Here is a 12,965-nt window from a genome sequence, read left to right on the forward strand (position 1 = left end):
TTTACTTTATTCACTTGTTCAGCATATGATGCAAAATCAGTCAAAAGTAGCTTTATAGATAGATAGATAGATAGATAGTAGGGGTGCAACGATACACAAAATTCACGGTTGGTTCGGTTCGATACTTTGGTGTCACGGTTCGATATTTTTTCGATACAAAAAAATGTTCATGCCTTTTTAATTTGTCATTTATTAAAATTATAAATATATATTTTAACTCAAAAGTACAGTTTTTAAATTTAACCCTAACCCTTGTGCGCATTTTTTATTTTGACAGCGAATGCGCACCTGCGGACCACTTATGTGCAGCCCTGGTTATTTAGCTCGTCATATCGCAGCCACAGAAATTCTTTTGTCCATGAAACCATAAAGCTGCACTTTCTTTTTGCCTTATAGTCTCATTTGTCATAACTTCTCCGTTTTGTGGTAAGCTTTTCTTTGGCTGTCACTTCTTCACCCCGACCTGTCTTATTTGGCTCAGCAGAACTAAAATATATATATCCTGCTACTTTTACACACGCACTCACATAAGCTCAGCGATTCTCTGCGCGATCAACCTCTCACATGTTTAAGCTTGCTGCGGGAGATTTCACTTGTCATGTTTGCATAGTAAGCTAACGATTAATAAGACGATGTCAGAGGAATTGGTGCACAAATTATCATCACTCACAGATCAGTGCTGTCATTGCAAAGTGAAAGCAAAAAAACAAGCGCAAATTCAAACGCGATTTCCATATGTCACATATTGACAGTGGCTCACCGATGCCAATGACATAATTACCCAGCTACATTTCTGAAAGAATGCAAAAGCATTGACATATATTTTTCCTACAATAGCCCGACGGGCAGGGAAGAGAAAGATTTTTGTAGCCCGACTGGAAAGATCGCTAGCTCCGGGACGTCGGGCTAGCGATTTTGCAAGCCCTGTATCTGATTGAGGAATCACTCATCTTTGGAAAAGAGAGTTTATTACAGAGAAATGGCTCTTTCCAAAATAAAAGCTATACTATCCGCTTCTTCTGGGCTATATTCTCAGCAGCATAAGGAGAATCACGTGCTAACAGCTGTCTAAATGACTCGGCTAAAGTTAGTAGCATGCTTGTTGTTTTTGTCTTTGCACTAGGATGATGTCGGCGTAAATGTGCAGTCATATTCGTTGTGTTCCCACTAGTGCTTTCAGGTTAATCTCGTTGAAATGACCTTAACGCCACAACAAGGCAAATCTCCGTTAACGAGCTACCGCCGATCGCCCCGTGCATGGGGCTAGACGGCCAACACGTTAACGAGCTAACTGCGCTAACACACTAGTTCACACCAATGTAATTAAGCATTGCATGGCACATCCAACATACTGTTTTACTTTAGTCCATGACTCGCTTACCTTCAGGGTCATACGTCACATGAAAACCAAAATAATTCCAAACGCCAGATCTGAATGAGGGTGGGGAGGTCCATCTTGCAAGGAGAGCTTAACTTCTGTCTGGCTAGCTTGCCCTGCGCTCTTCCTCCTGACTATGCTGTCTGTGTTGAGCGCTCAGTGGATCTGCGCTCGACAGTGCAGCCTAGGCGGAGTAGTCGAACGCAGATTCACTGAGCGCTCAACACAGACAGCATCGTCAGAAGGAAAGTTGATAAAATAAATTACAAATGTTGTATTGTTCGATACATATGCGTACCGAACCGAAAGCACTGTATCGAACGGTTCAATATCGATACGAATATCGTTGCACCCCTAATAGATAGATAGATAGATAGATAGATAGATAGATAGATAGATAGATAGATACCACTTATATTGTTTGCTGCTACAACTACACATGTTTCTTTTCCAACTATTTATCTATGAGTGACTTATGTATGTATGTATGTATATATATGTATATATTGTACTATTCTTAGTTAGTGTATTGTCTGTCTTGTCTTAATGTTGGTTTAAAATGGAGCACTGTAACAAAAAATAATTTCCCCCAGGGATCAATAAAGTATTCTGATTCTGATATCAAACCTGTACTTCCTATTTTGCAGATTTTATAATATAAACTGACAAATGCAGGATGTTGTGGTATTATAGCTGAAGCTACCCAGCAGTGTATGAGTAGCTAAACCCATCAGGCCTTTTTATCAGCTTTGATAACAAAGTTTTAAACTGCACTAGTGAACCAAACTGCAAACATCTCTACAGACTGGGTTTTATCGTTAAAACAAAGAACAGTGTTGGTATTTCTTCAGAAAAGATCAGCAAAAATTCCTTCAAACTGCTGCTTTGTTTATTTGAATCATGCACTGCCCTCTTTAGAGCAAAAGTCTGAATAGCTGCCGGTTCGGTGGCTGTTTGTGCTTTTCACAACTGCACTCTTAGACACAGAATTAAGAGATAAACCTTCTCTTTAGAGAGCAACAATGGAGCTTCACAAAACTCACCTTTTCATTGTTTTGCCGAAGCTTCCCTTTAATAGGATTTGGGCATTAAATCAGTATTTTTGGCAAATATGTGTGTGTTTACAGGAGTGTGTATGTGTGTGTCTGTGTGTGTCCGTGTGTGTGAACTAATTAGGACCAGCAATTACCCCAAACTGTGGCTGCGTCTCCTGCTGAAGGAGGGGGTGAATGGAGGAGGTTTAGGGCAACAATGGCAGACTGTCACTGACAACGCTGCCATGCATGACAGATGCATGTGGACACGGCAGACAAAGGCACGGCTGGCCTGGCCTGTGTGTGTATGTAGAGAGTGTGTGTGTGTAACGAGGGTGTGTGCTGGGGGGTGGGGGTCAGCTTGTGTCCGATGCAGAAGAAGTGGAGGTGCGCTACTGACGGCTCAGGCATCGTTCCACAGCACCAGCAGCTCCCAGCAGCCCCTGCTGCCTCAGCCTTAACCACTTTGCCCACCACACACACACACACACACACACACACACACAAACACACACACACACCACAGAGCTGTCAAACTCCCAGCAGCCCCTGCTGCAGCTCAGCCTACTAATGAAGGTACAACTCTGTGTTCATCATAATATCATAAACATGTTCTGTGCAGTGCTTCAGTCCAGATACCATCATACTGTCATTCCATCGACTGTAAACCTGATTCAGTTCAATAAAATGATTTTATATTCAGCAACCGTTCAAAAAAAGCATCATCTCAAGACACTCTCTATTATTATCTCACTATTATTATATATAAGAGAGAGAACATCAAAAATGAGATGGTCCCCTATGAGGATCACTTGGAGACAGTGGGAATAAAAAACTCCCTTTTAACTGGAAGTTGTCTCCAACAGAACCAGGCTCAAGGATACGCAGTCATTTGCTTTCACCATTGGAAGTATACAAGTTGAACATAATTCTGAATCAGGAAAAATGAAGCCAATGCAAAAGTGCCTTAACCGCCTAGGACCTGGCGTCCACATATGTGGACATCACATTTTGGGTTATTTAGACCAAAATACTCAATTTTGCTCTACAAGGGCCTGATATCCACTTACGAGGACATTATACTGCTACTGTTCTATCAAAATTTTAAACGAATATCCTCATATGTGGCTCTCGTTTTTCATAAAAACAAAAATAGGGTAAAAAAAAAATCTGGTAATTCTTTGTTTTTACATTCATTGGGACCCAATCAGCCCAAATATCAAAGAGAAATTAAAAATGCATGCCGTGGAAGAGTTCGGGTCTTAGGAGGTTAAAGCTTCATTCTGTCTAATGACCAGCAGGGGGATATAACTGTGCCTGCAAACATTTTCCCTCTATAACGACCTCAGTCAACCTTTTTCTGACAATTTTACGAGTTCAGTCGCTAAGGTTAGGTCTTATTGGGGAAAAATCATGTTTATTTGAAAATTATGATCAATCAAAAGTTTAATTTGGACTTCTGGGTTTATGCAGAGCCTGCAACGCAGTCTATACATGTCTAACTTAATTTTGATGCATTCTGTGTCAGACAAAGGAACTAATCAGGCCCGTCACTGTCATCAATCAAGAACACCGTAGCGTTTCAGAAGAGTTTGTAGTTATGACATATCAACAGTGTCGATTTAATGGAGTTAAAGCATGAAGCCCACTTCTGGCTGGTGGTGACACACCACAGCATGAAGCATGTGATCAGCACAGGAACCAAGACAGGAAGTAAAAGTCACCACAGTGTAAAGAGACCATAGATTACAAAATAAATCAACAGAAACACAACATCATGGTAAAGACCATCAGGTTAAAATTCAACTGCTGTCACATTTTCAGAACTCTTTGAAGAATCTCAACAACATACAAGCCGCTGACAGTCATGAGAAAACAGGACAGTTTCTTTCTATGATCACACAAAAATAAAGTTCATTTCTTCCTTATACTATTTCACATTTTGCCATCATACCAAGCCAGAACATGTGTGAAGCTCCAAAGGTCAGAGAAACATATTTCCCCTCCAAACACACACACACAGACACACACAGACGCAGACGCCCTTAATGATGTTGGAGTTTATTCAACGAGCTCATTAGAGCTTTTGGCCACACTTGGTCCCCCCTGCTGCTTCTTGTTAATTCAGCTCATACTGGCACAGTTCGTCCTCAGTCGTTAACTTTTTACCATGATGTCACATTGCATCCCAATTCTCTAATTAAAAGGAGCAGTCCAATAATTTCCAGGTCAAACGCTGCTCTGCTGTCACCCTATCACAGAGTCAGAGAGGTCGCCATCTTACATAAAACAGTGCTGAAGGTGAGATGTACAATAAGTAACTCATATTACTGCACATCAGCAGTCAAATTCATTGAGGGCTGCACTGGGATATGGAAAGATGAATACCATTTATTGATGTGTTTAACTTTGCAATTAGCCAACAAGCCAAGTTTAACAACCTTAAACCTTCAGAATATATATTCAAGCAAAATTAAGCTTGAAGGCAACTCACAAGAACCAGAATTTTACCATCAGTGTGTGTAAAAGCAAAGTAATGAGGCATTAAGGCTACGTCCACACTAGCCCGGATAGATTTGAAAATGGCATTTTTGTCTGAAAATGCTCCGCGTCCACACTAGTGTTTTCAGTCGTTTTCACAGAGTTGTGCGTCCACATAGAAACGGCCCAAAACGCTTATGTTCTAGTCCTGCGCATACGCAAAAGCGAGTGAGAATTAAATAATTTAAAGAATAGCTATCTGGAGCATGTACAGACTGATATTCATCTTTTTTAGGGCTGTCAAAATTGAGAGCAATCAAAACAACTGCTGTATAATGCACACCGCTATCTTTGTTTAATTGGTCACATGACTGCATCACATGACTAAAATGCGTCGTCGTTTTAGAAAGTCTACGTTTTCGAGTGTCGACACTGCGACGGGGCGGCTTCGTTTTGAAATGTATGCGTTTTCGAGCACGTTTTCAAAACACGTTTTTCCTTGAGGAAAACACCATCTCTGGCTACGTCCACACGTACACGGGTATTTTTGAAAACAGAGATTTTCCGTTTTTTTAAAAACCCAGTCGACACGTAAAAGCCAAAAACGAAGGAAAACGCTGCTAGGAACATGCCAAAGCAGCAGGTGGCACGATATTCCTATCCGTGTAGAAATGTTGGCCCATCAGAAGTCAGCCTGGGTGGGAAAGAGTAAACAAAGATGGCGCATAGAAGCAGAACTGAGTCCTATGTGTGGAGGGACAGTAACTGTGTGTATATGTAAGCATTTAAACACTGCAGAGAGTAAAATTAACAGTAATGGTATTTTGTGTAAGTCTGCCATTGTAGAAATTCATTCACCGAAACAATAACCTGGCGCACAGTGTGACGTCAAAAAAGGCGCACACCTTTGACGCTGTGTTTTCTCCATTTTTTTCGTCCACACGTAAACGCAAAAACTGAGTTTTCAAAAATATCCACCCTGGGAGGAGTTTTTAAAAATCTCCGTTTTCAGTGACCGAAAACGCCGTTTACGTGTGGACGAAAGGCGCAAACGCATAGAAAAATCTGCGTTTTCAAAAATACCCGGGTACCTGTGGACGTAGCCTCAGTGTGGAAGGGAGGCCAAAACAATGCGCTTTCAAACGAAAACTGATTAGTGTGGACGTAGCCTTAGTAAGTACACAGAGTGATATATTTATGTTTCTCTTAAACGCAGACAGATGGAAATGTTAAATTCAGCATTAGTAGAGAATATTTCTGTCTGTGCTGGTATTCAGCCTTTTTTAAGATCATTTCTGTCTATTTTTTTTGTCTGAACTGATAGTCTGAACAGATGTTAATGCTCTTTGTGCTAAAGTTTTTTAATATTAGGCTATACGAATAAAAAACAGACCCCAGTGCATACACTTAAATACAAGAAGAGACACACATACTTAAACATGCACGTATATCTAAGGACTTACATATGTCTGCAGATGCTGTTCAGTCATGCTAACACACACACAGTCAGTAGCACACTGTGCTGCACAGTGGCTGTAATTACTTCACACATACACACATTTCCCAAGTGATACCTGACACACACAGCTGCCTGCAGCTCAAACATGTTCGTACATGTCATTCCAACATGCTGCTGAATGGGAGCTCAGACAAAAACATCTAAACGCACACAGACTCAGAAAGTTAAACCAGTATCAATTTAAACATTAGACCACAGAGATAATTTGACTCTGTAAAGTAAGAACATTTACAACGTGATGTTTTTTTCAAAACTTCAATATTTTTAAGTGTGGACAGTCTCAAACATAAGGAACTGTTAGCAGGGTTGATTTTATTTGATGTGAATGCGATTTTTGCCTGGCATTATTTGAAACTAACCATTTTTATGGTCTTATGTGAGCTGCTGGATCATTCCTTATGAAATGAGTCGAGGCTGAGAAACGTTCCCACACGAACAGCCTTAAATCAGCTACAATATCACATATAAAGAAGCCATGCAAGAAGCCTTTATACTACTATTTGTTCCTTCTTACAGACTCTGAAGCTGTAGAGTTAGTTAAATGTAAATATGCCCCCTTTTTAATTCACAGTAAATATTATCAGACAATCACCCAGGGCTCCAAATTTCCGTGTTAGAAAATGACTGTAACACATACAGAATTGTGGCTAGAAGACAAATGTAGATAAAAGGAGATCCTTTATATTTAACTTGTTTTGAGGAGTCCCTATATGATGATATAAACCACGAAAGTTTGCCAAAATAACACTATTTCAATTTTTTTTTAGTAAAATATTAGAAAATAGAAAGAAACATCCAGGGTACCAAAGCTGGTTTCTGTTCCTCTGCATCATATATAATGAAACTGGTATTACTGTTCAAAGTATGATTTATGGTGCTCATAGTTTGTCATAGAAGAAGAAAATCTTGCCCCACAGAATTTAAAAAACCCCCCACTAATTTAACTTTGTTTTTCAAGTCTATGATGTTATAAGGGATGGGGTGTCAAACATAAGCCCTGGAGGCTAGAATAGGCCTGGCAAAGCTCCAATCTGGCCCACTGGATGGCACTGGAAAAATGTGAAGGAAGGCATAATCTTTAGCTGCTTTTCCAATAGTACCTACTCAGGTCGACTCGCCACGGATTGACACGACTAGGATTGACTGAACAACTCAGTAGTACTTTGTTTGCGTGCTTGTCGTCATAGCAATATGTCTGTGCGTCCCACGGCAGAGCGTTCTCACTCCCGAGGCGTAACATGTCGACGTTTTGTCACGTCCCGCGGCGTTCCTGAGGAACGCGAAAGGAGACCTTCGGCGTTCTTATGGTACGCGGCGGGTTATGGCTGGAATCCAGTGCAATGACGCTCCCGCGGGAGTAGACGTTCCAGCCCTGTATTCCAGCCCTAAACCTAACCTTATCCCTAGCCCTGACCATAACCTTATTCCTGACCTTAACCAGGACTTTAATGATGTTAAATAGCGTGTTTCTAAGCGATTTGAAGAAAAAGAGCGAACATGTGTAGGTTCAGTCCAGACGGTTCTCATATTTCCTCTTTTTCCGAGGTCGTCATTTAGGAACGTGGTGGGTAGCCGAAAACGTAATACGGTGACGATTTGTCACCTAGCGTAAAATGTTACGCTTTGGGAGTGAGAACGGGTTGCCCACGGCGTATGAGACATGAACGCTACAACAAAGGTGGACGTCGAAGCAAATATATAACCATGTCGAGTCGATCCGATCCGAACTTTTGAACATTTAACTTCTCTGTCTATTCATCAGTTTTATCATTTTTCCCACTGACCTTTCCCATGGCCTTTTATGCTACACCAAAGCAATTCAGTAAAAAAGAAACAATTAAATGACAGAAACGTTCCTGTTTTTTTTTTACCACCTTCTGATTTTACACATTTATTTCGTACAATTGAAGAACAAAGATATTCTGACAGATTTCTTTCATTTACTACAACAGAATTTCTTAATCAAGTTGAAAAACTGAGATGTGCTGTTGAAATTGTACTTTTTAATATTAAGGCCTGGCCTTTAAAAAAACAAAACCCCAAAAAAACACCCTTTTATAAGGGCTCCAAAAATGTGACATAAAAAGCACCAGATTTCAATCAAACCACTTTGAGGCTGGGGCAGAGATACCATTATTGTGGAACTTCTGGTGACCCATGTCAAAGTATCCATCATGTCACATACAGGCTGATTTTTATCTGCAATCTTTTGGAGTTTGATGACATTTATAGACAGTAAAAGAAAAACAAACCTTAGATATGAAGTCCAAAGCACATGGACACAATTCTTAAAAGATGGACCATTAGTAAAACATTGATTTAGACCCTACTTTTGATGATGACAGCATTTTTGACCATGCAATAACTTTTTTGTTTACTTAAAAAGGATGGAAACTGCAGTTTCCTTTCTTCCACTTGATATCTGCACTGTCTTTGTCATTTCGAGTGTGCAGCTTTCTCCCCCATCCTTGTGAATTTATTGGCCTCACACCTCTGAAAAATCATTCCCCAACCTCCCAACCCCCATTTTTCAGGAGGTTCCACATTCTTTTGAAGAGGACCAGTAGCTGCTGGACGGACCTCTGTTCTGATTAAAGACCGAGATTAAGGAGCGGTGACCTTTTGTTATCATTGGATTCATCCTCCACGCCTCCTGAAATCAATAGACGCCTCTGTAGGCTTTCACACATCCATCTACTCTCACAGATCAATCCCTCTACAATCCTCTCCAGCCCTCAGCAGGAGCACTGGGGGCTTTTAGGGTGAAATTATGTGGTAGTGCTTCTTGCTGCTGGTGGTAGTAGCGGTGGTGGTTCGGGAGGAAGTAATACGCCGACTTCAGGGCTTTCTATCACACCAAAATTGCTCTTCGTATTGATGCTACTATTAACGCTATCCTCGGCAAAGGCCCAAGCCATTAAAGCTTGTGGCCAGCACAGCACAAGATTGACTATGATAATGGAGCTGCTGTGAGCCTATTAGAGCCCAGTGTGGTTCAACCGCCCTCCACTGCAGGTGAGCTGAAGGGCAGAGAGCAAGCACTGCAAAAAATATCCCTCTCAGAAGCTCATACTGGCTTGACTTGAGAGACAAAGTGTTGCTTTTAACATGTTTCTGCCAGATTGTATATGTTCATTAGCCAAGTGCAGAGAGAACGATTATAGAGAACATGGAAAGGTTATGACTTTTAAAAAAAATTAACTGCTGGATGCTACAAGTTTGTTTGTTTGTTTTAACTCCCTGTTCAAGACAGATTAACTGAAGAAATTTGTTTTAACAGGAAAAAATAAGACTGGTATGACTCCTATGGTTGCAAAAAAAAGTCAGACTGCATAGAAGTCAATGAGAAAAGTCTCTTCTCTTTACTTGATTCACACTCAACGATGAGTTAATGGTCTCAGTTTGAAGGTTTCAGGGTGATTTAATATAACAGGATGTTAATTTTGCAAAAGATCGTCCCATTTACACTGAAAAAGAGGATGAACAAGGTTATGTTCTAAACCTTCAATGTAACACCATGATATCACAGTGTGGTTTCAAAGCCTCAAGACGAGTGCTATGAAACCTTATGTAGCAAGTCAGGAGTAACTTAGAAAGGTAAAGACACTGTATGCATACCCTGCTTTATCCTGCATTATGACACTAATTGGGACCATAATATACAAAATAAACATCATGTATTCAATAAGGCTTGAGATTAGCAACTAAGACCATATAAAAGAAAAGAAAAAAGATACATTTTTAAAAGTGACAATGAATTTCAAAGAGCACAAACAGACGATTTGAAATTGTCGATTGTCCTCCATCCGAGCCCCCCCCCCCCCCCCCCTCCATCCTTCTCTGCTTTCCCTGCTGCCTGGCTTAAGCTAATCCCATTATCAGTGAGGCGGCCTGACGCTGATGTGGCCTGCTAACTGACCAGCTGCTCCGAGTCTGGCCACCACAACGCACACTGCAAAAAATGTTGGACAGCTAAAGTCACGCCATCAGCCATAAAGCTGTGTGAAGAATCAGAAAATGGCACTGAACTGAGTACTGAGCTCCAGAAGATGAGAAGAAAAGTGTTTGCTTGAAGGAAAAGGAAACCTCAAAGTTAGTCTGTGGAAAGGAAATATCTCAGAAAGGAAAGACAACCCTGTGGTACAAACTCTGATTGCTAATGCCTCACATTAATGCAGGTATGAAACCTGGAGTTCCACAGGGGTCTATTTTGGGGCCTGTTATTTTTTGTTTCTTTTTCATGGTCCTTTTGGGTCAAATTATTCATCAATATAACACGTCTTTTTGCTGCTATGCAGATGATTTACAACTGTATGGACCTTTGAATATTGGAAATCACTGTTCCACAATGAGCATGCTTAAGGAACAACATTTTGGATATGAAAACCGGATGTTTTGGAAGTCACCTTGGTCAGTGCTCTTTCTTTTATCTTCCACATAAAAAATATTTCATATTCATCCAACTTCCACCTATGCATCACAGCACATCACCTCCTGTTTGAACTTGTAACAGGCTCAAAAGAACCCCTTAAATGACGCCAAATGATACAGAACCCTCCTGGATCTGCTGACCATGTTATACCCATTCTCATCCAGCTTCAGTAACTTGGCACTCCCATATCTTTCAGACCTATCCTTACACCCCAGGGGTGAGCTTTCCCTACACTCTGTTTGTTTTATAGGTTTTACAATCATATTATTCCTAGATTTCAAACCTCTTTAAATACAGTTCTGGTTGTGAATTTGTGTTCCAAGCTGACCTTGAGAAAGGTGCCAACAAATAAAATATTACAGTTAAAGGAGTCCTTTTTGCACTCCTTTAACTGTAAGAAGGTCATATTGTTTGGCTGTCCACTGAGAGGCTGAAGGATAACTTGGGCTCTTTAACTCCTTTTATTGAAACAGAGGTTTTAAAGCCTTTGGATAATCTATAAAACAATTCTGAAACTCAACAAACAAATCAACACTGTGGTTTAACAATCTCCAGACTAAAATCTGTTTTACACCATCAGATCTGGAAAAGGTTATGCATGCATTTGTTACATCTAAGCCAGACTACTGTAATGCACTGCATGCTGGAGTTAGTCAGTCATCTGTTGTTTGTTACAGTCAGTCCAAAATGCTGCAGCCAGATTACAGACTGTGACAAAAAACAGAGATTACATTAATGGTAAATGGCCTGTATTTGTATAGCGCTTTACTTAGTCCCTATGGACCCCAAAGCGCTTTACACTACATTCAGTCATCCACACACTGGTGATGGCAAGCTACATTGTAGCCACAGCCACCCTGGGGCGAACTGACAGAGGGGAGGCTGCCGGACACTGGCGCCACCGGGCCCTCAGACCACCACCAGTAGGCAACGGGTGAAGTGTCTTGCCCAAGGACACAACGACCGAGACTGTCCAAGCCGGGGCTCGAACCGGCAACCTTCCGATTACAAGGTGAACTCCCAACTCTTGAGCCACAATCGCCCCCATTAATCTGCATTGGCTCTCTGTGCATTACAGAATCTGGGATAAAATGCCACTTTTTCTGTTTAAAGCCTTAAACGGTCTCCCACCTTCATATGTGGCAGATATACTGCATCCATACACTCCCTCTTTGCTGTTGTTTCAACAAGATTCTGGATTGATCCCTCAAGAGACCTCAGACAAGCATCAGCTGTGAGTGTCTTTAAATCTGAGCTGAAAACATTCCTTTTTCTCAAGCTTTTGGAAGACCTCGATCTCTGAAGCTGTGGTTGGAGAGCAGGTTGTTGTTGTGCTTTTTACAGTTTATCTAAAAAGTGCAAGCATGTGAAGTTTTAGGAACCCCTTTTTAATTTATTTTATTTTTAAAGTGATTTGGCTTTTAGTACGCTATAAAAATTAAACATTTACTTTTAGTTGCAATTTAAAAAAAAAAAAATTATTATAAAAGCATATTACTGCTTATTAAGCATGACAAAAAATGAGTATGGTGTTTCAAAAGGTCGCTACCATTGCAGCAATTCAGTTCATGAAATTTCATCCTGTTTAGATAGTCCATGATCAGCTGTAAGGGATATTACTGCACAGTGGTATCGTTTAGGAACCACAGCAACAGTCCCAAAATGGCAGACCACATAAAGTTACAGAGTGGGGCTGTGCTGAGGCCCGAAGTGTTTAAAAATCCGCAGAGCTCCAAACCTCCTCTGGCATTAAAATCAGCAGGAAAACTCTCAGCCGGGAGCTTCATTTCATGGGTTTCCTTGGCCAAGGAACTCCTGTAGGTGTAATATGAAGGTGGCCTGCTGTTCGTGTCCATATAGTCTACTTCAGCTTCAGTTTTATAATGTGAGAAGAAGTATATTCATATCTTTATATTGACAGCTTATGAGCTGGGCTATTAACTGAAAACATAAAAAAAAAGCAACTTTATGATGTTTCACAATATCACCAACGGGAACAATACTAAATAAGCAAACAAAAACTATTTGCTTTCCTTTGTTTATCTGAGGTCTTTTCTCTATTACCAGTAAAATTCCTTCAAAATAAAAACACCAAATGGGTCTGGTCTTATGAAAACAAAC

This window comes from Copadichromis virginalis, linkage group LG15, assembly GCF_057382275.1.
Source record: "Copadichromis virginalis isolate Kocher_CV1m ecotype Utaka linkage group LG15, C_Virginalis_male_GT1.1, whole genome shotgun sequence".
NCBI classification, from domain to species: domain Eukaryota; kingdom Metazoa; phylum Chordata; class Actinopteri; order Cichliformes; family Cichlidae; genus Copadichromis; species Copadichromis virginalis.